The following is an 8,126-nucleotide window of genomic DNA, read 5'->3' as shown; positions in this document are numbered from 1 at the left end:
AAACTTGCAGAAGAGGTTGACATGGGATAGGAGTCCACTTCTATTTCTTCATTGATTTCATTTTGTCTTCTAGCTTTGTACCAAGGATAGATTTCAGGTATATAGTAACAAAGCATTATGCACTGCTGTCACCTGGGCACAGAATATACCTATTTTCAACCACAGGAGTCAAGGAAAGAAGCCACTATGAGCAAATAAGTGCAGAGGAGATTCTGGGGAAGAGAGAGAGAAGAAGTGAAGGTAATAATTTTCATGTGCACCACATAAGTCCCATCTTGACTTCAGAATCACAAAGTACAGGACAAGTCCAAGACAGCACCATAAATTTTAAAGAACTGAACTGAGATTTCAATGGCGTATGTCCCAGCTCAGTTGCTGTATGGAACACATCAAAACCAGCATAACGAGGACTTATAAAACCAAACAGATCTGAACTGCACACATAAGCCTCAGCTGAGCAAGTGTATTGGACAATTCCAAAGTTGTGTTTCAAAGATTTAAAATCTAATTTGAGCCACTAGTCAGCATGTAAGGACATAGTTGTTTCCTTACATTAACTGGGTTGACTGCCCACTTCATAAACATTATGTTGGAGATCATTGTAGATTCTGGACTATAAATGTATAAATGTATACATGTATAAATGTACTACTTACATTTCCCAAGATAGAATAAGGGTCATTCAAAATGAAAAAAAGAAACAGAGAACTGTAGCCCATTCTGAAGAGAAATTAAAAGTGACAAATGCCAATCTCTCTGGGACACATATGTTTGGAATTATTAGACAAAGATTATAAAAGAGACAGTTCTCATGAAGAAAACAAGTAAGTCTTGAAAGGAATTTAAAAACAACAAATCCTAGTGAAGAAATAGAAACCATGGGAAAGAAAAAATGAAAAATTCTATGACTATTAATTACAATGTTTAAAACAAAAATAGTCACTCAGTGAACTACATAGCACAGCATCAACTGGAAAGGACAAAGGCAAGAGTCAGGGACTTAAAGATTGCTAGGTGGTGAATATCAAATCAGAAGAAGAGAGAGATGAATTAAAACATCAAAGGACCTTTTCATTGGCCTGTGAGAAATTAGCAAAAGATGTAATTCACTCTTAAGTGGAAGAACAAGAGGAAAAAGAGACAGACCAAGAAAAATACTTAAAGAAATAAAAGGTATAAATTTATATAATATAAATCTATAAAAAACAGAATTGAAATTACTTGTCACATTTACATACATAAAAATCTCATAGCTAGAAAATAAGTTGTGAAAAATATAAAAATTTTCAAAACATAAATTGAGCTTCATGAAAATTAACATTTGGGAAATTAAAAGGCAATTCACAAGGAGAAAACTTGTGGAAATATGAACTCTTACAACTCAGTAATAATAAAAACTGCAAAATATAAATGAGTGAAAAGATAGGAAAACATGAAACATTGGATCTAAGAATAGTCAATGAACACATTAGAGTGACCTAAGATAAATGAGAGAAAACCAAAACGCAGTACCACTGCACACCCACTGGAATGAAGGGAGTTAAATGTTGAAAATTTTAAGTGCTGACAAGCATTCGGGACTACAGGAAGCCTCCTGTAGTGCTGGTGGAAGTGTGAGATGATGCATCTACTTTGAAAAGCACTTCAGAGGGTTTGATGTTGTCTCTTAGTGATACAAACTCCCCTGTATTATATTTCCCAGTCGTTCATAATAGTCAAGAGTTAAAATTTTTATTTTAACATACAGTTGCTATTGCAGATAACAAATGACGTAATGCAAGGTTTCTTTTACTTTTTAAGTTTTGATCTTTTTGAAAACAGACTTACTATAACATGAATGAAATATAATAAGTTGCACACAGTTCAAGTGCTCATTTTCATTTTTTACAAAGTTTACATGTACATCTATCATAAGACCACATAATTCAACTCCTAGATACACACACACACACCCCACATTTATGTGTGTATTATATATTCGAAATATTTAAAAATTTTGTAACAATTAAATATAACCTAACCAAATGATCTTAAGCAAGTGAGTAATGAATAAGCAACTTATTCTACATCCATTTACCATCCCACAGAGCTACACAAAGTAATGAATGATTACCACATGCAACAAAACATAATTCTCAAATAATTATGCCGAGTGAGGGAAACTTGATAAAATTAGTCACAGCTTGTATAAATTTGTTTACATAGATTTCTAAGAAATAAAATCAAATCTACTCTACAAGAAAGCCAATCAGTAGATCGCTAGAATCAGAGTGGAGGGACTGATTACACCTAGGCACAGAATTCTTTGGAGGACAAAAGAACAGGGGTTTATTTTGACAATAATGATGATTTCATAGCTATATCATATGTCAAATCTCAACATTATACTATTATATTTCAGTTATAAATTTATAAACTGGTAAAAAATAGCATATTTCCAAATGTATTGGTAAAATTTTAAGGTTTCATTTTTAATCTTACAGTGTTCTTCAGCATCCAGGTAGACTCCAATTAGAAGATATGGATTCAAAACTGAATATGTTGCAATACTCCTTTATTTGTCCCTAAAAATTAATTAACTCTTCCCTTGCTGCCTGGAGTCACACAGAGGCGAGGAACGGGCTCATTCAAAATTTGCATGGCTGCTGGGCGCTGGTGGCCCACACCTATAAGCCTAGCAGAGATCAGGAGGATCAAAGTTCGAAGCTAGACCAGGCAAATAGTTTGTGAGATCTGATCTCAAAAAAAAAAAACCACACACACAAAAAAGATTTGCATGGCTGGTAACCCACCACAATGGAATTGCTGCTGGAGGAGCAATAAGTGTTAATACTTCTTTACAGAGTGTTCTGAAGACTGCCCTCATCCATGATGGCCTATCATATGAAAATCAGGAGGCTGCCAAACCCTTAAATAATTTTCAAGTCCATCTTTGTGTGCTGGCACACAACTGCAATGAGATTATGTATGTCAACTTGCTGGAGGCCCTTTATGCTGAGCACCAAATCAACTTAATCAAGGTTGATGACAACAGCAAACAAGGGAAATGAGTGGCCTCTGCAAAATGTGGCCCAGAGGGAAACTTTTGTATGTGGCTAGTTACAATTGTGGACCATGGTATAGAATCTAACAGGGTCAAGGATGTTCTCAAAAAGTAATTCAAATGCAAGAAATGAACATTTTAAATTTTGGTTCAGAGCAATTAAACAAGCAAAGAGCAACTAATTCAATCACAAAGTGAGCAAATGAATGGAACAGACAATTTTCAAATGAAGAAGTATAAGTAGTCAGTAAATATATGAAAGGATGTTCAACCTCTTTAGTCATCAATGAAATTACATTGAAATTCCTTCTTATTCTAGTCAGAATAGCTATTATCAAGAAAACATAAACAACAGATATTGGCGAAGATGTAGGGGAAAAGGAACCCTCATACATCATTATTGGTGGGAATGTAAATTAGTGAAACCACTATGGAAGACACTATGGCGTTTCCTCAAAAAACTAAAAATAGAACTATCTGATCATGCCAATTGAAATCTGCTTAGGTACCCATAAATGCATGAACAGATAGATAAAATGTGGCATTTATCAACAATGGAGCTTTACTCAGCCACAAAGAAATGTTATTTGCAGGAAAGTGGATAGGACTTGAGATATTGTGATAAGTGGATGAGAACAGTTTCACAAAGACTGTTTTCTCTAATATATGGGAGAAAAAGGTATGAAAGTAAAAGTAGGATTAGTTAGGAATGTAGACGGGATGGAGAATAAGAAAGGGTAATCAAAAGTAAGAATATGATCAATCTTATATGCATGCATGGAAATGTGATAAAATTCCTTTGTGCAATTAATATACACACATATATGTGTATACATAAATTTAAATAAAATAGAAAAACAAGAATTAAGTAAAAAATCAAATCAAGTTTTTTTGTTGCTTTGTTAAAATTCAGTTACATTTTGGAGACATAGCTCAGTGGTAGAGCACATGCCTCACAGGTGTGGCATACTGGGTTTGATCTCCAGCACTATAAAAAAAATGGAAATGAATAAAAAGGCAAATGTTAGTTTTTCATAGCTATGACAAAGTACCAGATATTTAAAAGGAGGAAACATTTACTTTAGCTGACAGTTGCAGAACTTTCAGTCCATGGTCAGTGGGCTCCACTGCTTAGGACCTGAAATGAGGGCAGAACATCGTGATAAGGAAGGCATGATGGAGCATTACTATGGCAGCTGAGAAGCATGGAGAGGCAGACCTAGGGACAAGGGGCAAGATATATTCCTCAAAGCACACCCCAGTGACCTACTTCCTGCACCTAGGCTCCACATTCTAGTTTTTATCTCCTGAAAATGCATCTAAACTATGAACACATCAGGGTATTAATCCATTGACTAGGTTGGAGCCCTCAAAACCCAATTACTTCCAATAGCCCCCACCTCTGAATATCACATTGGGGGCCAAGCCTACAACATGTGAGTTTGGGTGGAACATTTCATATCCAAACTATAAGGTATGGACATTTAAAAATATTAATTCTTCCAATCTATGAACACAGATATTTTTCCATTCTTCTTTAATTCTTTTATCAAAGTTTTGCAAATTTGGTGTAGGGAAATCCATGTTTTATAGTTTTCATCTATTTGGTAAAACTTACTCCTCAATATTTTGAGTAGCTATCATAAACAGGATGGTTTTCTTGATTTCTTTCTCAGATAGTATTATGTTAGTGGATAGAAATGCTGCTTATTTTTTTTTTTTGTATATTGATTTTGTATCCTGATATCCTTTACTGAATTTATTTGTTAATTTTAAGAGATTCTTGGTCTAGTTATTATCAAATCATGTACTCTGCAAACATGGACAATTTAACTTCTTCCGTTTTGATTTGGATGCCTGTTGTTTCTCTCTTGCCTGATTATCGTCGTTAGGACTTCCAGTATTAGGTTAACAGAAGTGGTGAAAGTGACCATTGTCATCTTGTTTCTGGTCTTACAGTAAACACTTTCAACTTTTCCCGGTTGAGGAAAATGATAGCTATGGGTTAGCTGTACATGAACTTTATTGTGATTGGCAGATTCCTTCTGTGTCTAATGTTGAGAGGTTTTTTTTTTTTTTAGTATGTCAAATTTTGTTTTTCAGCATTTGTTGAAATAGTCCTGTGTTTTTGTCTTTCATGCTTTTAAGGAGATATATTACATTCATTGATCTATACACATTAAAACATCCTGGCATACCTCAGGTGAATTCTACTTTATCATGGCAAGTAATCTTTTTAAAGTGACACTGAACCTGGTTTGTATTTTGTTGAGGAAAAATTGTCTTCAAATACATACATTTTATTGATTTGCATATTCTCAATAATTTGACTGTGAAATACAAACAGCATAGGTTCTAAAGTAGCATTTCTGCCACCATAACTATTGTACGATATCACTATTCACATTAATACATCATAGGATTGATGCACATGATAAGTTGTCCAATTTTAATTTACCTCAATGATGTGCATTTTGTACAATAACTTATTTTCTAAAGTTTATGAAAATACAACCAATAAGGGGTCTATACTAACCCACAATGAACAGTGTGTAAGAAATTCCCACCGTGGGCATAACACCCTAAGTATGCCTGCCAAAATCTTTAGTTATTTTTAACCCAATATTTGAGATGTGTCACATGCTTATCAAGTTCCAGCCATCATTATCAACCTTATGCAATTAACACAAAGACAGTATTTTCAAGTTCTTTATAAATATTGATGTGCTACTTCATTGACCAGAAATACTCACTAATTTTTATGCAGAATTTTCCTTCACACACATCATTTTTAGTTATTTTCAGGTAATGATGGCTGTGTTCTGTCTTATTCAACTTAATTTTTTGTATACTCTGTTGATTGAATTAGAGTTTTATGAAACATTATTTGTCATTCATGCCTTTTCCAAACACTTCTTTATTACAATAGTCAAATAAAATCAGTAGCAGGCATGAATTTCTGTGAAGTGAGGAGAACAGTGAAATAACTTAGTCTAGGTCATCTTTTTATTATCTTCTGCATTAAAATCCAAATGAAGCATTTGCTGAGTGGTATACTTAGCTATGCCACACAGGGAATGTCATAATATATAATGAATTCAAAATCACTAACATTCTAGAGAGAAAGTACTTAAGATTGAGGTCCATGCTGTCACTCAATGGGCAGAGCTTTGGTAAAAACAACAGTCTCTTACTGGGACTTGTTAAACCTGAGAACATGCACTTGAGAATATATGAGTACATTAACACAGACTCCTCTGGATAGATCAAAGGCTAAATCCAGCCTAAAGGTAAGCCAGAGGCTATGATACCCAGATAAGATATTGGGTGACCATTGGTTACTCTACTGAGAGCACATCAAGTGTGGTACAGAGTTCATTTAAGCCCACTGTTAGAGGAGTTACTACATCAGAGGAATGACTTATACATATGGTTCTTGTCTATAGAAAGAGACGGAAGCTAATACTGACTGAAAACTGTAATTATCTTGCAGTGCCAATGCTGGATAAAATGCAGGTGTTAGAAGAATAACCACTTACAGTTTCTTATGTAAAAATGTGAGTTCTCCCTTTATGTTGTAATGTTTTATAGAGGAATTTAACCTAAATGATTATAGTCTATAGGTCAAAAGCAATACTTAATATTCAATGAGATATTTATTGTTGAAAACAAATGGGAGCAAAATGAAAACTTTGTGTAGAGATTTGAGAAAATTCTAGCACAGTTTGTTTCTCTAAAAACTTTAAGAAATATCTTCTCTAAAAACTTTAAGAAATATCTTTTCTAAAAATAAGTTAATTATTTAAATTTAAAAATTATCAAAATATCACTATTAAATTAAAATATTATTTTGAAATATTATATTGATTTTAGGAGTTTTCTTTTTTTTTCTTTTATTATTCATATGTGCATACAAGGCTTGGGTCATTTCTTCCCCCTGCCCCCACCCCCTCCCTTACCACCCACTCCACCCCCTCCCTCTCCCCCCACCCCCTCAATACCCAGCAGAAACTATTTTGCCCTTATTTCTAATTTTGTTGTAGAGAGAGTATAAGCTATAATAGGAAGGAACAAGGGTTTTTGCTGGTTGAGATAAGGATAGCTATACAGGGCATTGACTCACATTGATTTCCTGTGTGTGTGTGTTACCTTCTAGGTTAATTCTTTTTGATCTCACCTTTTCTCTAGTTCCTGGTCCCCTTCTCCTATTGGCCTCAGTTGCTTTTAAGTTATCTGCTTTAGTTTCTCTGCGTTAAGGGCAACAAATGCTAGCTAATTTTTTAGGTGTCTTACCTATCCTCACCCCTCCCTTGTGTGTTCTCGCTTTTATCATGTGCTCAAAGTCTAATCCCATTGTTGTGTGTTGTGATTTTAGGAGTTTTCTTCTATTTGTTTTATGTGTTGAAGTACAGGTGTGCTTACCTCAATAATTGGCCCTGAACTCTGGTCATCATATGTATAATAGGTACAAAGGACCCATTTCTTTAAGAGAGCTTATTCATTGTGTTTAGTTCCAGTCTTGGTCTTGAAATACAGCAAAGATTGAAAAACTAATATTGTATGTAAGTCTTGACATAAGTGACCTTCAGTCAGGACATGCTTCTCCTAGCCTTAGAAGGTGACTGGCATCCATACTATCCACAGTAAATGGCCCTAAGAAAACAATGGGAGTATGTGAGTTCGCCACTAACTGTTGCTACCTTGAACACCATCTGTTGTCCTTGTTTTTATCATCTTTATTCTCAAATTCCACACTCTAAACTTGATTTTGATACCTAAATCCTGTCTCTACCTTTGGCAACTGGTCAGACTACCTTCTGTGTATTAATGGAACATTGACTCCTCAGCTTTACTCCCTCTTCTAATATAATGCACTCCTCCTTTCAGGAAGTTATTTGAGAATAGTTATTTGTATCATAGGTGAGACTTAGCTATTTGATTATGAATCATTTCATCCTTGTGAATCTCTACCTCAGTTCTTCCTTGTAATTGTAGAATATGAGGATATATGCTTTGTTAAATGGACTGGGTAAAGTTATTTGAGCAGGTAACTTCAGACTTCAGGAGGTATAAAATTTTTACT

The 8,126-nt window shown here is 34.5% G+C and overlaps 1 pseudogene; it reads left to right on the top strand.

Moving 5' to 3' along the window:
- The first annotated feature begins 351 nt into the window (after nucleotides 1-351).
- On the top strand, nucleotides 352-3,176 carry LOC109703171 (small ribosomal subunit protein eS12 pseudogene; annotated as a pseudogene).
- Nucleotides 3,177-8,126: the final 4,950 nt, after the last annotated feature.

This window comes from Castor canadensis, chromosome 6 (assembly GCF_047511655.1).
Source record: "Castor canadensis chromosome 6, mCasCan1.hap1v2, whole genome shotgun sequence".
In the NCBI taxonomy this organism is placed as follows: Eukaryota; Metazoa; Chordata; class Mammalia; order Rodentia; family Castoridae; genus Castor; species Castor canadensis.
The sequence above is the reverse complement of the archived record's forward strand: the minus strand, read 5'-3'. Positions and strand labels throughout refer to the sequence as shown.